Here is an 18,406-nt window from a genome sequence, read left to right as displayed (position 1 = left end):
CCTCGGGCGTACCATTCAACCGGATTTCCTCGAAATCCACCTGAGAGTAGAGTCTGAGCCGAATCACGCCCCATGTTTAAGAATTTGAGAATGTGAGAGATAACCGCTTAAGAGAGTGAGAGAGCTTAGAGAGAGAAAGCAGATTCGCGTGAGAATGAAGTAAAATGACCGAAAGTCCCTTTTATAGATGCGGTTTGGAAGCCCAACCGTCCCATCAATAAAAGGCGGGAATTTTCCCTCCGAATTGAAATGAGCGCCAAACCGTGGGCGCCAAACAAAGGGCGGCAAACAGAGGGGCATCAATTTTGGGCGGGAAATCTCCCTTCAAAAGCCTTTGCTTATGTCATTGATGACGCACTCTTCTTCTAAAAACCGATTGATGATTCGGTTTCTAAGTCTAACCGGTCAGTCTGAGTGATCAGAGCGTTAACAGATTATTTTTAAGCGGATTTTATGTGATTAGAGTGTTATAGTTTGAAGATGTGAGCTGGTTACTTAGATAAATGTTCGAAGAATTAAGAAGACACGGTTATTTAAACTGAAATGATATAGTAGAGAAAGGGAACCGACATAAGATTCGGTACAGAGATTCGGTACAGATATAGTGTAAATTACAGCCTATTGAAAAGACATTCTACAGATTCGGTCTATTGCCGAATCCTTGTCAAGGATGTTTGAGGAAGAAGCCGGTGTGCCCGGTCCGAACTCTGGTCGGTACCCAAGAATCAGCTTGCTGATATGCGGTGCATACCCGAGACCTTTCTTGGTCAGCACCATATTCTTTAGGTTTTCTCATATGACCGTTGACCAGTTGATTGCCGATTCGCAAAGAATGTGGGTCATAAGGTTGTAGGTATTCCTAGAATACCGTTGATTTGGTGATTGACACAGAATCGACCGGGTCACGATTTCGAGCAGTAGCTGACCGTGAATAGCAAGCTGGGTTTTTGGCCCAAAGTGTTCCACCGGAGCATGGGTGGCCGTCAGGTATTGCGCGGTTTCAAATCCCGCAAGGTCCTGAATAGTCGGAAAGTCAGAGAAACCTTCAGTGGGTAGACCGAATAGTGAGGCAAATTCAACCTCATTGATCCAGAACGTATGGTCTCTGACAGTAGAGACGATATACTTTCCCCTGATGCAGGCGCTTCGAAAGAAGGCCTTGACATCGTCTAGGAAAATAGGACCGGCCTCTTCAAGAAAGGGTTGAAGACCGGTTTCAGCGAGAGAGTGATACATGAGTTTCTGCTCAGTAGTACAGTCCCTCTCGCCCGTGCAGGAGTTGAAATCAATGCTTAGGAAGTTTCCCAGAGTTCTGCTCGGCATGATTTCGGTATTGAGAGAGACTGGATTCAAGAATATCAGATGTGATCTTGTGCTTTCGGATGTGATAAAATGAGTAGAGGATGGCTCCTTATATAGGATCGGTTTTGGAGGGAAAATCTTAGCATTGATGGTCAGTTTTGTTTTATTAATGAAAAGAATATTTACCTTCTCAAGGCGCATGGGGAAGCGGTAGATTGCAAAGCCCTAGGTAAGTGTTAGTTGGGAAGTGACCAGGTTAGTTGAATTTTAAATGTGCGGGTGGTTGGGGGTTATCTCATTGATTGGGACTATCTCATTAAATGCACTTAAACATAACCGAGATTAATTAGATAGAGGCCGAAAATAACAGAGACAATGCCGGAAATGGAATAAAGAGCGATGAAGAAAACATGAAATCAAGAAAGACACAAATAAAGCCGAAAGAAACATAGGTAAAGTCGAAATGATCAAACTTGAGTTGGTTAAAAATACACCCGGTGCATGAAGAAAAACGACCGGGTGCAGGAAGGAGTGACTCAGGGTGCATAGGGGTTGACATCACCGTTGTGGCGGTTTCTTCTCCTCCAGGCCCTCTCGAACCGCCTATAAAATGGGTCGGTTACTTCTTTAGTCAGCACCTGAGCTTGGTTCAAACCTTCACCGGGACAGGTTGGGACTCCAAGCTCCACAAGGAGGCTGCTTATTTGGGGAATGAAACCAACTGATCGGATGCCGACCATCCAGATAAGGGTGTCAAAGAGCACCCTAGACCAGTTTACCGGTGTGCCGGTGATTATAGCCGCCATCATGTTGAAGTTCGAGACACTGTAGGTGTTTGTGACGTCCCTACCAAAGATGCTTTTGCCGATCACATCATTTAGAAGCTGATATTCAGCTCTCAGACGCGATTTTGCTCCGTGATCTTCAACTGGTTCGTCAGAGCAGGAAAAGGCGATGGAGACCTCGGCATTTACATCTGCCGGAATGTCTAGATCTGTTATTCCGTGCCTTGGCAGGCTAAGACACCGCGCAAAGTCCCGTTCGGTGAAATCAAAGACAATGCCTCCCACTTTGGATTGAATGTGGGTTTCAAAGTGGGGGGTGCCCCTAAACACCTTTGCGTGGTAGAAAAATTCCAAAACGGATTCCGGATAGATGGTATGTTTGTCGTCTAGGAAACACTGAAGGCCGGTTTCCTCTAGAGACTTGATCATCTTATATATCTCATATTGATCTGTGGTTGAGCAGGATTGAAAATCAACCTGAAGGATGTTGGGAAACTGAGACATTTTTGCCTTAGTGAGAGGGTATTCTTTTGTCTTGTGAATGATGTGGTGAGTGTTTGCTTCACTTAAATACTAGTTTAGGGACTATCCTATTGTCCAGGCATTAAATGAGATGATATGTATTAACTGCAGGATAAGAGATTTTGCATGAAATAGGCAGGTTTGCAGTCTAGGTGTCGGTCATAGGCCTGAACTGTGAAAGATATCAAAAGATCTTCACGTCTTTTTAGGCGCGACCTATTTTACTTTGAGAGGGTAATGTTATAGAACAGATATCCTTAATCCCTAATAACTATTCCTCTTCTATTTGAAATTCAAATAATCTAGGGTTGCCTGCTTCCGAACCGGTCATGTATCAGTTGTTCATCCCGATGCGGTTATTTGGCGCATGCACCAAGTAGCCGGTCGGTTTACTCTATCTGATAAACTGGGCGGTTCTTCCACAGACACCCTGAAGATTCGAAATTCAACAGCTTAGGAAGAATTACCGGTTTTGTCTGTCTGAACCGGTTTCCCTTTAAGCATCCTTTGGAAGGATTTGGCTAATGTCGGTTAAGCCGAGAGTAAGCCTGAATTGAGAAAACTTAGCTTCCTGTAGCGGCTTTGTGAAGATATCGGCTACTTGTTGATCGGTCGGTACGTATTCCAACCGGATATGCTTCAGCGTGACATGCTCCCGGATGAAGTGATGCCTTATGTCGATGTGCTTGGTTCTGGAGTGGAGAACCGAATTGTAGGTGATCGCTATGGCACTCGTGTTGTCACAGAAGATCGGGGACTCTTCGGCTATGACACCGAAGTCCTTCAGCTGCTGTTGGATCCAGAGGAGTTGAGAACAGCAACTTCCGGCCGCCAAGTATTCAGCCTCTGCAGTGGATGTGGCCACAGATGTCTGCTTCTTGCTATGCCATGAAACGAGCCGGTCACCAAGGAACTGACATGTTCCGCTGGTGCTTTTTCTGTCAATCTTACACCCTGCATAATCTGCATCTGAGTAACTTGTTAGATTGAAGGACGAGTCCTTTGGGTACCATAGACCGACATCAGGTGTGCCCTTTAGATACTTCAGTATCCTCTTTGCGGCTGTGTAATGGGATTGCTTTGGATTTGCTTGAAATCTCCCACAAACACCAACTGCAAACAGGATGTCCGGTCTACTCGCTGTCAGGTACAGTAGGGAACCGATCATGCCCCGGTATGCAATCTGGTCTACCGATTGGCCCTCATCATCTCTGTCCAGTTTAATGGATGAGCTCATTGGAGTAGCCGCCGAGGAGCAGGTGTCCATCCCGAATTTCTTTAGCAGCTCCTTGGTATATTTAGGTTGACTGATGAATGTTCCTTCTTTGAGTTGTTTGACCTGAAGACCTAGGAAGAAACTTAATTCTCCCATCATACTCATCTCAAACTTGTCAGTCATCATTTTTGAAAACTTGTCACATAGCTTAGGATCGGTGGAACCGAAAATAATGTCATCTACATAAATTTGAACAAGTAGGATATGTTCCTTCTTTTCAAATTTGAACAGTGTTTTATCCACCGAACCGATGGTGAAATCATGTTTTAATAGAAATGCGGTTAGTGTATCATACCAGGCTCTAGGTGCTTACTTTTGACCGTATAAAGCTTTATTTAGCCGGTATACATGGTTTGGAAATGCAGCGCTTTTGAAACCGGGTGGTTGTTCAACATACACTTCTACACGTAGGTCACCGTTCAGAAATGCACTTTTAACATCCATTTGAAAAACCTTAAAGTTTTTGAAAGCCGCAAAAGCTAGAAAAATCCTAATGGCTTCAATCCTGGCTACAGGAGCAAATGATTCTTCAAAATCAATGCCTTCTTCCTGTTTGTAGCCTTGTGCCACTAATCTGGCTTTGTTCCTTGTGACCAAACCGTCCTCATTGAGTTTGTTTCTGAATACCCATCTTGTTCCTATGACCGATTGATCTTTCGGTCTGGGGACTAGGTACCAGACTTTACTACTCTCGAACTGGTTTAGCTCTTCTTGCATTCCCAAGATCCAATCCGGATCTGACAATGCTTCATCTATTCTTTTCGGTTCAATCTGGGATATGAAAGCAGAGTTAAAATATCCTTCCAGAAGTTGACTCCTAGTTCGAACAGGTTCTGAAGGGTCACCTATAATTTGCTCAGGAGGATGTTTACTGTTTCTTCTGAGATTCAGTTCAGGAGTGTCTACCAAATTACCGTTAACTTGACCAAGGCTAGACATGTCGGTAGGCTGAACGAGATTGTCAGACCGACCGACTCCCTTGGATTGGACCGAAGTGTCAGCTTCCTGTTGTGGAAGAGCTTGATCCGGCTGGGTATCAATATTACCCATTTGGTCATGGACAAACCGCCTGAAGACCGGAGTCTCATCTTCACTGTCAGAATGAATATCATTATTTTCCAATCTGTTGTGTAGATCAAAGCATGAAGCAGTGTTGCTTTCAACCGATTCATCGAAAACAACGTGAATTGTTTCCTCCATGGTTGCAGTTCTATTATTATATACTCTATATGCTTTACTTACTGCCGAGTACCCTAGCATGATGTCGGTATCGGTTTTTGCATCAAAAACGGTGAGTTGGGTTTTACCATTTATATGAATATAACATTTACAACCGAAAATCCTGAGGTACTTGAGTTTGGGAACTCTGTTAAAATAAACCTCATACGGTGTTTTGTTGTGAAATCTGTTTATTAAAGAGCGGTTTTGTGTATAGCATGCAGTGTTGATAGCCTCAGCCCAGAATTTCTGAGCAATACCGGAATCGGCTATCATGGACCGTGCGGCTTCCTTGAGAGTCCGGTTTCTTCTCTCGGCCAGGCCATTTTGTTGAGGAGTCCTAGCACTAGACAACTCGTGTCTAATGCCGGATTCATCAAGATATGCAGTTAATGTACTATTGGTAAATTCGGTACCTCGATCACTTCGAATGCTATTAATACGAGTTGATTTTTCATTTTGTAGGCGCTTAAGAAGTGTGATCAGGTTTGATACGGTTTCACGTTTAGATGGTAGAAATATTACCCATGTATATCTAGAATAATCATTAATAACTACCATGGTGTAGAGCATGCCTCCTAAACTAACAACCTGAATCGGTCCAAACAAGTCCATATGAAGGAGGTCTAAGCATCGGCTAGATTGAATGTTTCCTTTACTCTTAAAAGATGACCTAGTTTGTTTACCCATTTGGCATGCTGAACAAACCTTATCCTGGTTAAATACTATGTCAGGAATACCTTCAACTAGCTTTTTACCGCGAATGTAGTTTAAGGTTTTCATGTTTAGATGGTTTAGTCTCTTGTGCCACAGCCAGGTTTGATCAGTCTTAGCTATCATGCATATAGGATATTCTATTTTAGTTTTCCAGTCTACCTTATAGATGTTACCTATCCTATTTCCGGTTAGTAGTACGATACCTTGAGAGTTCTTAACTAAGCATGCATGTTTAAGAAATTCTACAGTATATCCAGCATCACACATCTGACTGATGCTAAGTAGGTTAAATCGTTGATTTTCAACTAAAAGTACATTATCAATAGTTAGGTTACCATGGACAATCTTACCCTTGCCCACAGTTTTACCTTTTGAGTTATCACCGAAGGTGATTAGAGCACCGATTGCTGTTCTGATATCGGTTAACAAATTGCTGTTTCCGGTCATGTGCCTGGAGCAACCGCTGTCCAAGAACCATTCGGAGTTTCCTAGCCGTTTCTTTGAATCCTGCAAAATGTACATATTTACAACTATTTGGTACCCACATTTACTTGGGTCCACATGCGATTAGTCCCTTAGGTATCCAAACCTTGATGAACCGGACAGTCTTCTTTGCTAGGGTCTTAACTGTCCTTTTGACACTCGGTCTCGTGTATTTCGGTTTTCCTTCAAATGTCCTAAATAGTGGTGGTCTTTGGTTCGGTGATCTATGGTTTGACATACGCGGTTCAGGAAAGGCTTTCTTATGTCTGAGGATTTCGGCTTTTCTTTTCACAGGGTCAAGCCATGAATCGGTTGGACCAACATAGTCGTATTTTAGCTTTTCTTCCCTATAATATGCGGTCTCCTCTTCTTCAGCGGTCCAGGAGCTCTTAAGAAATTTTATAAAGGGAAGGTTTCCTCTTGTAAGCCTTGTTTTCTCTATGGTTTTTCGATCTTTAGAGCTATTCTCTGTGTATCCCAGGCCACGCTTACAACGAGGATGCATGTAGTGTTTATTCATGTTCTTTACTATATCACTAGATCTCTTATACACGGCCATCTTATATTGAAGTCTGGCATTTTCTTCCTTGGTTAGTTCTCTAGTCGGTTCACTAGGTTGTTCGGTCTTAGGATCTAACTCGGTTTCTAGAGTATGGGTATCATCAGATTGTATGACCTCCGGTTCGGTTATGATGGGTACCTCTGGTTCTGTCGGAATGGGTATTGTGGGATCGGTTCTGATGTTGAGGTGCTTAGGTAGCATGGTCAGTAGGTTCTTATATTCTTCTACCATGTCATTTAATGCATTGTATAACTCATCTTTAGTAAATTCCTCACAAGGAGAGTCAAATACATGTTCTTCATTTGTCATGAGGCACGTGAGTTCATCATCACTGTCACTGTGAGCCCATAGACTTCCTCCATCGTCGGCTATCAGTGCTTTCGGTACTTCACTTCCTTCACCGGTTTGTTGATAATTGTTTCTGTCATTTTGATAGTCCGGTTTCTGGGTATCCCTCCTCGGTTTCCTGCACTCCCACTTAAAGTGTCCCAAACAGTTACAGTTATAGCATCTTACATTGGATTTGTCACCATAGTAGTTGTTCGTCGTTTGGCTTCTTTTCATGAACCTCCCAAACTTCTGTGCAAGCATTGCCATGGCATCTTCAGTGAACTGTTCGGCGGTTCTGATCGGTACGGGTGCAGGGGCCGGTGCCGGTGCAGGTGTAGGAGCAGGTGCAGCCGGTTCTGTAGATGTGATTAGTGCTCTGGTTGATGTTGAAGCCGAGACTTCCTCTTCGGTTCTAGATCTCTTTTCGAACTCATATGCCTTGAGATCTTCGAATACATCATATAGTTTCATCTTACGTAGGCTCTTTGACTCCCTCATTACCATCGTTTTTATGTCCCAAGCACTTGGAAGAGATCTCAAAGCTTTCATAACTACCTCTTTGTTCTCATACTTCTTGCCCAGAGTTGCTAGTTCATCTAACACACCAGTGAATCGGTCACTGTATTCCTTCATAGATTCTCCTGGTTTCATTTTGATGCTTTCGAATTTCTGTGTGGCCATCATTATTTTGTTCTCCCTTGTTCTTTCATTTCCTTCAAAGATCTGGATAACCGTGTTCCATGTCTCCTTCGCGGTTTTGCAATCTCTGATCTTGCAGTATGTGTTTCTGTCCACGCTGTTGGAGATCCGGTTTCTTGCATGGTTGTCCAGATTGTTTCTTCTCCTATCTTCAGCCGTCCATTCCTTTCTATCTTTATCAATGAATATCGGTCCTTCGGTTAGAATGGATTCCATTTCATCATCCAAGGTGACTAGGTGCAGGTGCATGCGTGCCTTCCAGTTGGCAAAGTCATCACCTTCTAGTATTGGAGGCCTATCCTGATACATGCTTGCTTGAGTATTGAAACTAACTGCTCTGATACCAATTGTTAGGATCTAGATCGCCGCTAGGGAACCGGGGGTTGGACCGGTTAGCGGTTCACACTCGAAGGGTGGTGGTCAATCTGGTTAGAGATTAACACCGGGGTTTCAATACTACACAACCTGTCACAAATCCTTGAACTAGGTTCAAGCGCGGAAGAGGTTTGCTTTCAGGTTGAAGCAGCACACTTGTTTGATAGACAAGGCCGGTTTCGGATGATGGAGATTTGGAAATGATGGGTCGGTTTCGGTAATCTGGATATTCGGTATGGTTAGTATAGAGTCGGTTTAGAGCGGTGTGGTTAAGTTAGTCGGTTAGATAATGAAGCCGGCAGAAAGTAAATAACAAGACAGAGTTTATGGATGTTCGGAGATAAAACTCCTACGTCACCCCTTCCTCTCGAAACCGCGAGAAGGATATTCACTAAGGAATACAAGTACAGGCCGATCGAGACTTATTTCCTGCTCGATAACACTCTTACAATTTACACCGAAATTGTAAAACACACTTTAACTTTCAACACTTAGGCTTTCTAAAACAGCACACTCTTATCACTTGTAGTAAATGCTCTTAGCGCTTGTTATCTCAATAATGTGTCTCTTAATATCTCAATATCACACTGTTGTCCCACATTTACTCTTCTGCAACTGCCTCCTTTTATAGGTGAAATATGCCAACGGTCATATTTCACTTCCTTGAATCTGATTGGCTGAGCAGAGGTGCAGTGATTCAGTGTTTCAGAGGTTCAGACCTGCGGTCGCTTCCTCAGACCTGGTATTCTGTCTCAGACCTGCCGGTCTGTTCTTCCGGTTTGTAAGACGAACCTGCCGGGTTTGTCTTTTACTTGATGTAGGCACTGTCTGTTGGACAGTTGTCTGTACTTGGAAGATTTCCTTTCTGGCTTATCCCGAAGTAGAAGGATCCGGTAGTACTGTTTTCTGCAGCCTACAGTCTTTCCTCAGACTTGCATGGATATGGAAGTATTCAGTCTGTTCCTTTGGTATCATTCTCAACAGATACCCAAATTGTCTTCTTGTACTAGTCGGCCGCTTGACTTAGCCGAAAGGCTTTTGGTATGAGTGATGTAACCGGACTTCTTCCGATTGTTTCTCTGCCTTTTGGATGATCGGCTATTTGATGATTCCGGTTTTAAGCTTTGGCCGATCCTTTCTTTGTGCGGTCACGTTCCAAGTATTCTTGATCGGTTTGGTAGCTTGACCGGTTGGTTTTCTTTAGCTGGTTCCGGTTCGGTTCCTTGTTCCTGCATGGAAAGTTTATTTTAAGTTAGGTTTATTTGAACCGGTATTATTTTATCTAACACAATGGATCTATCCCAAAGTTCGGACAGTCAAAACGACAATCCAACGTACGCCAGAATATAATTTCTTTATATTCATTTTTGCGCCAGAATACTGGGAGATGAAGAATCAGAATCCAATAATATTGGATTTATAAGAAATGAATATAAAGAAATTATATTTCTCCTAGAAGAGAAGGACCTCAAATGGAGGAATGAGCCATGGACAATAATGCAGAGGTATTTGGATAATACATCCACTCCGTCAAGGACTTACAAGACTCGGATATTTTAAGAGCAAATACTTATTCAAAGTGGGTCATGTGAAATATCACATTTCTATGGGGCAAACAAAGAAATTTATAATTTCAGCAAAATAATAATAAAAAAGACAATTTCGTTGGAAGATTGGGGAATATCCCCAATGAAAGAAAGAGAATTATCGTTTAATAAAACGACAACAATCAAATTTAATTATTGGGATTATTGTGATGCCTTTACTAAGGCACTATATTATGAGAATAATAAATATAAACATTCCTGGTTCATCAAGGTATGTGCAAATGTCTATAGAGGTGATATTCCCCACTGGTTCATAGACTGGTTTTACTGTTTTGGTCCCTGCCCAAAGATTTTACCAGAAGAAATCAAGGTCCTATTTGATAAATGGAGCAATGTATCTCCCCAGCTTCTGCAAAAACAAGAAGCTAATTTATATATTGACGGAATAGCTTCATGTTTCTTTTTTACTAAATTTTCCATTCCATGGATCTGGAGATGGATTCCTGAATTTGGTTATACCAAAACAGGCATTCCCTGTCTGTTTAGGTCATCATTTTATAAATTTTGGGATAAGATGATGAGAATAGATCAGGAAACAAATGAGCGATTCGGGAAGGAGACAATGGACCTCCTACACCAGCAAATAAGTATGTATGAAGAAAAACGACAAGTAGCGGAAGCACCATCCCCGTTTGATTATATCTCCAAAAAATTTCGAATGAGGTCAGAGAACTTATCAAAAAGTCAGATGATATCTGCATATATTGAAGAAATGAAGAAAGACTTTATGTCTAAATTTGAGGATGATAATAAATCAAACAAATCAGATTCAACTATGGCATCCGATTATCTTCAAGACGCTCAAAGTGATGTCGCCATTGAAGACATTTTCGAAGCAATCAAAGACACCTTGGTTGAAAAAATTTCAAAAATAGACGTTGGATCATCATCATCCAGCCAGTTCAAAATTTAAAGAGAAACAAGATCCGAAAGATGCAGAAAAAACTTATCCCGGGAATCCCGGGAGGTACTGTTTGCAGAAGAAGAAGACAAGATCCATAATTTGCGGAAAAAACTTATCCCGGGAATCTTGGGAATCACTGTTCAAGTTTTTAACTTTTATTTAAATGTTTTACTATAAATAGTTGTTTATGTTGGGTTGAAAGGAGAGGCGAAAACGACCCCTGAAATCTGTATTGTACTCTCTCTCTCTATATTGTACTCTCTAGCACCATCATCCAGTTGTAATAAATTTGAAGCATCATCAATAAAAGTTTGGAGGACAGTGTGTTTATCCTTCATTCCCGGGTACGTTCCAAATCTTACTACGTATTTAATTATTTGCTTTAAATGTCAAGCCAAATAGGCTAATCAAATTAGGTGTTGATCATGACCGCTAACTACCCTTCATAAAAAAAAAAGAGTAATTAATAAAAAATTAAAGATTATCTTAGAAGTTTGAATGGACATCTGGCATGGATTTGAAATGTCGATCCCTTTTATAAAATGGTACTTTAATTTTGTGTTCCTGTTTGGTCCTATTTAGCCACTGTTTTAGGCATGTTGGACATTTTGGAACTTTAAATTGAAGTTAAGTATTATAATTGGTTGATAGGCATTTCTATTATCCTAAACACAGAAGTTGTCCCTCTTCAGACTTTCTTTGTAAGTCTCTAATTTTTATATAAGATCCTAAAAATAATATATATATATATATATATATATATATATATATATATATATATATATATATATATATAAGTAGGCTATATATTCTATATATGGTATAGCATTGGAAAGGAATAAGAAACAGGGTGTTTGGATTTTTTTTAATTATATATATACATAAAAAAATTAAGGGGTGGGCTTAAACCCACCTTAGTCCTGCTATACATACGTCCCTGTGCAAGTCTCTAGTCGTCGGTGGCGTTGCTGAAGGAGTGTAAGTTCTTTCCCCCTCTTTCCTGTTCGTTTTCTGGTTTTCCCATCGATGCAAGCAATGATTATCTTTTTTTAAATATGCTTTCGAGTGAAGATTATGGATATTGAACATCAGCATAAATGAAAATTGAGTTTGATTCTTTGGTTGTGCTTTAAATCAACTCTGGAGGGTGATATGAATAGGTTCCACGTTGTTCATAGATTAGAGTATCAACTTGATGTATTCAATCTTTGAATTCCTGCAGCAATTGACCTTATCCTTATATATAACCTGATCTCTACCTCCAGATTACATGTGGATTGTATTTCTCTCATTGGATCTGCAATATGTATTCACAAAATCAAAGACTATTATGCTCTTCTCCTTTTTGTCAATTGAGTGATTCACACACTAATAAATGTCCATAAGTTTGGACTTTTTCATACCTTTTCAACTCAATAATGATTTCTTGAGACGGTTGTTTATAGCTTGCTGCAATTCGAATATATCTATATATTATAAAACATGTGATCTTTAGTTAGTAAGTGTTGATGATACTCCAGTTCTATTGATTGATTTGCATGAAGTCAGATGCCTTGTTTCAATATTGATGTAACAAAGTAAGGTCATTTCAATCCCTTGGTGATGAGGCCCTGATCCACTCACTCAACGAGGTAGACAGAACATTCCCATTACTAACTTCACCTCCCTGAATCATAGGGTATCTAATTGCGTAAAAAAATTACAGACACAAGTTTCGTCCCTGATATTTGATCGCAAGTAGTTGAAGAAGTTGGATGCTATAAGTTTGATCTTGAGAACTATAAGCAATGTTGTTTCCTTTGAAGATGATGAAATAGAATGTGCCTCCAACAGCCAGACTTAGAGTGTTAATTCATTCACTGAAGTTGAGAAGCTTGTGGTAGAAAGTCTTGTTCATTCTAGACTACCTTTCAGGGAAGATGTTGCGGTTATCATGTATACTAGTGGAAGTACATGTCTACCAAAGGTGTGACATTGCTTATATTATGTATTCTTCATTAAGATCTTATTCTTATATTCTTGTATGATGCTCATAAATCATGCTTCCTTTTGCTTGAACATGTCTTCAACTCTTATATGTAGGGAGTCATGGTAACTCATGGAAACATTGTAGCTACTGCAGCTGCAGTTATGACATTGATTCCAAACATGGGAGAAAATTATTTTTACTTGGCGTATTTGCCTCTGGCTCACACGTTTTTGAGTTGGCAGTAGAGGTATTAGTATAAGTTGTCTTTCTAACTGAACTTTTCAGATATTCTTTATTTCCCGTATTTGATATTGGCTGTTGGCTGCTCAATTGGCTATGGTTCACCATTGACTTTGACAAACACTTCTAATAAAATCAAGAAAGGGACCAAGGGACTAATAAAATCAAGAAAGGGACCAAGGGAGATGCTTCTGCCTTGAAGCCTACCATCATGACAGTAGTTCCATCCATTCTAGATCGTGTTAGAGAAGGAGTTTCAAAGACGGTCTGATAACTTAATTTTTCGAAGATAACTTATTATTTTTATGAAATTTTAGAAATGAAGCAATTACATCCTTCAATAAATATACACTCTCGTAGGTTGAGGCGAAAGGTGGTTTTGCAAAGAAATGTTTTCAGATTGCGTATAGTAGACAACTAGCAGCTGCAAACGGAAAAGGGTTTGGAACCCATGGACTAGAGAGATATATGTTGGATATCTTTGGCAAAGAGATCAGATTCATGCTATGTGGTGGAGCACTTTTATCTGCTAAAACACATAGATTTATTAACATCTGTATGGGGTAAACATTCTAATATCCAACTTTGTATCTTTCTCTAGAAAGAAAATATAACATAATTTTTGTCATCCAATATATCTCTACACCCAGAACGAGAATGAGATTAATTGGCCCATTTGAAAACACTTTTGGTGTTCAAATTTAAATTCGGATACAAATGAGAAACCATTAATGAATCTTTGCTCTTTGTTTGCATAAAGATGAGATACATTCACAACAAAAAATGTGTTTGCAAAAGGGGCCACTGTCTGATTGCATTGTTAGACCTTCTTTCATTGTGTATCTAAAACCTGCTAGCATATCCATGGCCATAATATATCACGGTTTCTTGCCATGTTCTTTCAAAGCACCTATTGGCCAAGGCTACGACTTGACGGAGACTTGTGCTGGAGGTGCTTTTACAGAGTGGGATGACAACTCTGTTGGACGGGTTGGACCACCACTTCCTTGTTTTTATAGCAATGTATATTGTTTTTATACTATTTTCATTCTTTTTCATCTTAATGAAATAACTTTGAAATCGATGAAAGACATTGATATTAGTTAGTACCAGGCATTCTTCTTTTTTAAGTTTGTGAAATGAATTTAAGATGAGTCAATTTTCTATGATCTTACTTACAGCTTGCACCAAAGTATTTTGTGAGAAGCATAAATTATTCTCCACGAAATGGATGGTCATGTTTCTACATATACAATTTCAGATAATTTGTCTTGTAATTCTGTTAATGTAGTGTTTTTAGAACATATTATATACTTTACTGAAATGAAATAGCAAGTTCTTTCTTATCTAAGAATATATCTTTTTTACTCAGCCTTAGGCCGTTTATGTGTGGAAGCATTCATTATGGTATGTTTATATCAAGATAATGAATGCCTTGTTTCAATGATGGTTTATATTAGACTAGTATTGTTATGAACAAGTTGGTTATTTGGGGTAATTTATTAAGGTTGTTGATTATCAATGGGATGGTTCACTCTTCGCCACTGGTGCTTCTCAACTAGACATATGGGACCCTAATAGGTATTAATCTCTTTTTTTTCCTTTCATCGAGCATTTGAATGATGTGGAGTTCAAATTGATGTAAATAGGTCTCATCCAGTAAACATGTTTGAGTAGGATAATTACAGTTATATCAGTTCGATTAAACCTTAGAGAATTAAATGTTTTGGCAACATAAGAAGGTAGGTATTTTTAGATGAATGATTTAAAATGTGTATTGATTGAACCATAGTCTTATAATTTATGTTGGTCAAATATAATTGTTGGTTCATTAATTTATTTTATTTTGGGTTTAGTGATCGTTGCATTGCGTTATATGATTTGCAAATGTCATTATCAGCTAGGAAGCTCATGAGGATGGTAATTCTAGAAAACTTGTTTTCCAATAGTTTTTAATTTTTGTTAAATAAAAAGGCTCGGTTCTTTTTAGCACTTATAATATTTTATTATTTATTTTTGAAGAGATGATTCTCTATGGATAAAGATACTATTTAAGTCATTAAACATGGTTGTTTGCATTTGAAATTGCGTAATTCATACATTCTTTGTATCTACATAACTTATTGTCATGTGTATTTTTTAGACTCTTAAGGTTTTTGTCTTTTTTGTCCTTGTCTCAGATAAATAGGACTTGAATATTTTTGTTGCAAATTAGAACAAATTCTATGAACATCATAATTGTAAGTGCAATATTTAGATAAATTTATTTGAACTTGTAAATATTTGTCGGGTGATTAATGATTCATCTTTATTTATCATTTCACTCCATTAATATTTAATGATTTTGTTGGTGAGCTTCTTTCCGACAGGAATAGTGATCATCACAAATGTTCTATACATACAAAGCTAGAGTTCACTCGAAGTTGACGGGAACTTAATGTTTTATTTATTTGAACATTAGAATATTTGGTAATTAATATTTATTTATTTGACTATGATTTTATGAGAAAATATTGTTGAAAAAATTTATGTTTTTTTGTTATTATTTAAATTGTCAATAATGAATAGAAAATGATATTTTAAATGTTTTTAATGATTAATAAATTTAAAACAAAAATACAAACAAAAATTAAAGTAAAATCTATAAAAATTAAATGGGGTTTTGTCGACACTTAAATTAATGTTACCGATGCTTAAATAAGCGTTGTTATAACTTGCGCCGACCTTGTTTATGGCGACGCAAGAATAAGGGTCGGTGATATTTTTGGCGACGCTTTTAAGAGTTGGTAGAAATCTTTTTAAGGGTCGTCGTAGGTCTTTTTTGTTGTAGTGTCATCCCCAAACTAACCTACTTTACTATTCAAACTTAATTTTTATATTTTTATATTTTTATTATATTTAAACTTATTATTAAATATATATTTAAATTATTATTTTTATTAAAATATTTAAATTATTATTTTTATAAATTAGATTATTTATATTTTGAGGTATATATTTACATTATTATTTATATTTTGATATATATATATATTTTAAATTATTATTTTTATAATTATAATTTTAATATATATATATATATATATATATATTTATATTTTAATATTATTTATATAATATAATAAATATCCACTTTATCATACTCATAAATAATTTGATAAATACAAATATATTTAAAATATTTTACCCATAACTATATATAATAATTTATAAAAATAATTACAATAATTCTTCACTAAATTCTTCACTATTTTACTCAAATACATCTTTAACTACGTTTTGTACAACTTTCTTGGCCACACTTCCTACAAATTATGGTGTTTCGTGAGCTATTCATCTCAGTTTGAATACACTGACTTTGACTTCGTTAGTTTTTCATATTTCTCAAAATTTTATTAAAAATAAAATTATCATAATTTTTTCAATCATGTGCTATTGAGAACGTCCAATATTGATTTTCTTGAGCATATCTGAAATTGTTAAAACTATATTTTATATTAGGTTTATTCGTTGATAAACATATTTGACTTATGTTTTTATTATTATTTCTCGAATGCTTAATCATTTATTTTTCACTTTATTTGGTGATAATTTGAACGATTGTATTTTTTTTTATAATGTTTTTGTCATTATATTTAAACAAATCTCATTTATATAATATTAGATTAAACTTTTTAAAATAATTTAAAGAGAAGAAGTGCTCTTCCCTCCTGTCCTTGGAACAAGCTATCTTTTCTTTGACTAAAACTTCATCAGTGACTGGGGCTCTACTAAGAAGTGAACTTGTGGAGGCCTCCGCTAGAAGAAAAATATTACTTCCGATCATTAAAAAATGCGAGGAAGAGTCTAACCTAAAGGGAGATACAACAAGAGCGGATAAGAATATAATTATGCTACTAAAAGTTGTCATAGAGGATTTCCATTTAATCATCTCAAAATTTGAGAGAATCACTCCAACGCCCGTACCGGTTGAAGAAGGGCCTATTCTCCCTCAAGGTGAAACTCAAACTGTCAAAGCCGAGCAGTCGTTACTTGAAAAGGGTCAAACATCTAAGCCTACCTAGACTCCATCCGAGGAATGAGAGTTGTTTGATGAGTATGAGGTCAAAGGACGATGTGTTAAAGAACAATACCATGGGGCCTCAATACAGGCTTGGGAGGAGGTTACGAAACAAACAAAATCACTTCAACTGACGAGTTAGACTCCAGATTGCTAGGGTCAACCTCAAATGAATAATAAAATGAGGACGGGCAAGATATCGCCAACTCCAACCCACTACTTGTCGAAAAGGAAATGAAAATTCCTGCCAAATCTCTATCGGGTAAGTCCTCTAATCATAATAACAATATGAATAATGATAGTGTTGAAAGACTGGCCTACACGGAACGGTCTCTTTAAATCAGTTCTCATGGTGTTTTACCTCTTCAATCTCGTGCTCTCGGCTCAATTCGATCCACCTCTGAAGAAATCCCAAGTCCGAACAATAAGCAGATGCTTCGAAATATTCTATCTCCTTGGCAAGCATCTATAGAAGCCCGATTGGATAACATGGACAAAGAGCGAGCATCCTCGTCAAGGTCTCACAATTAAGGATTGGCAAAGGTAAGACAAGAATTGGGAAAAATAAAGCCTGTCATCACCAAGACACTCTCGGTCGTCGAAGTCGTATAATCAAAACTTTAAGAGATGGTTAAATCTCAAAGTGCTGTCGATGCTGAAAAATTAAGGGAGCATGAAGAAGCTGCCCGTCGTATTTAGGAAGAAGAAGACACTAAAACTAAAGCCGATGAACAAGCTAATGAATAGGTTGCACGACGTCTTTAGGAGGAACTTATTGTAGATGATACATCCGTTCCAGCACCTACCGCTAAAAAGTCCAAGGCGGTTAAACGAAAGAAGTCTAAGAAATCTAAGGCAGTAGAGAATAAAATACCGGAGAATGAATTGACGGAAGATGAAATATCGGAGGATGACGCACCGTTGATACGAAGACGTAGAATTGCAAAACCTCAGCCTCAACTAGAAGTACCCCCACCAGAAATTCCAAGAAGTGCTCGGTCAAGTCGAAGAATACGAAGAGGTGGTGGGAGCTCACTTTACAACGATCCTGAAACCAATACTGTCGGTCAACCAAATCAGGGCTTCAAGTCAAAATGGATAGAAGAAGACCTCTCACAACCGGTTTCTAAACTGAAAAGAGTGAGACACTAAATCCTTCCCTTCTATCTACCCCTTATCTATTTTGCTTTTACTTTATGTACCTTTGGGTTGAAAATCTGGTTTACATTACTAACTCTACTTATCATTATGCTCAATAAACAAGAATTCCTCATGATAAATCTACTTTTAAAATTGTTGGTTTTGATAGTTTTAAAGTTAAAACAATCAAAAAGGGAGAAATTACAAGAAACCAGAT

At 38.2% G+C, this 18,406-nt stretch overlaps 1 pseudogene; it reads left to right on the top strand.

Moving 5' to 3' along the window:
- Positions 1-10,809: 10,809 nt before the first annotated feature.
- LOC124917197 lies at positions 10,810-18,201 on the top strand (annotated as a pseudogene).
- Positions 18,202-18,406: the final 205 nt, after the last annotated feature.

The sequence above is a fragment of the Impatiens glandulifera genome, unplaced genomic scaffold (genome assembly GCF_907164915.1).
Source record: "Impatiens glandulifera unplaced genomic scaffold, dImpGla2.1, whole genome shotgun sequence".
NCBI classification, from domain to species: Eukaryota; Viridiplantae; Streptophyta; class Magnoliopsida; order Ericales; family Balsaminaceae; genus Impatiens; species Impatiens glandulifera.
The sequence above is the reverse complement of the archived record's forward strand: the minus strand, read 5'-3'. Positions and strand labels throughout refer to the sequence as shown.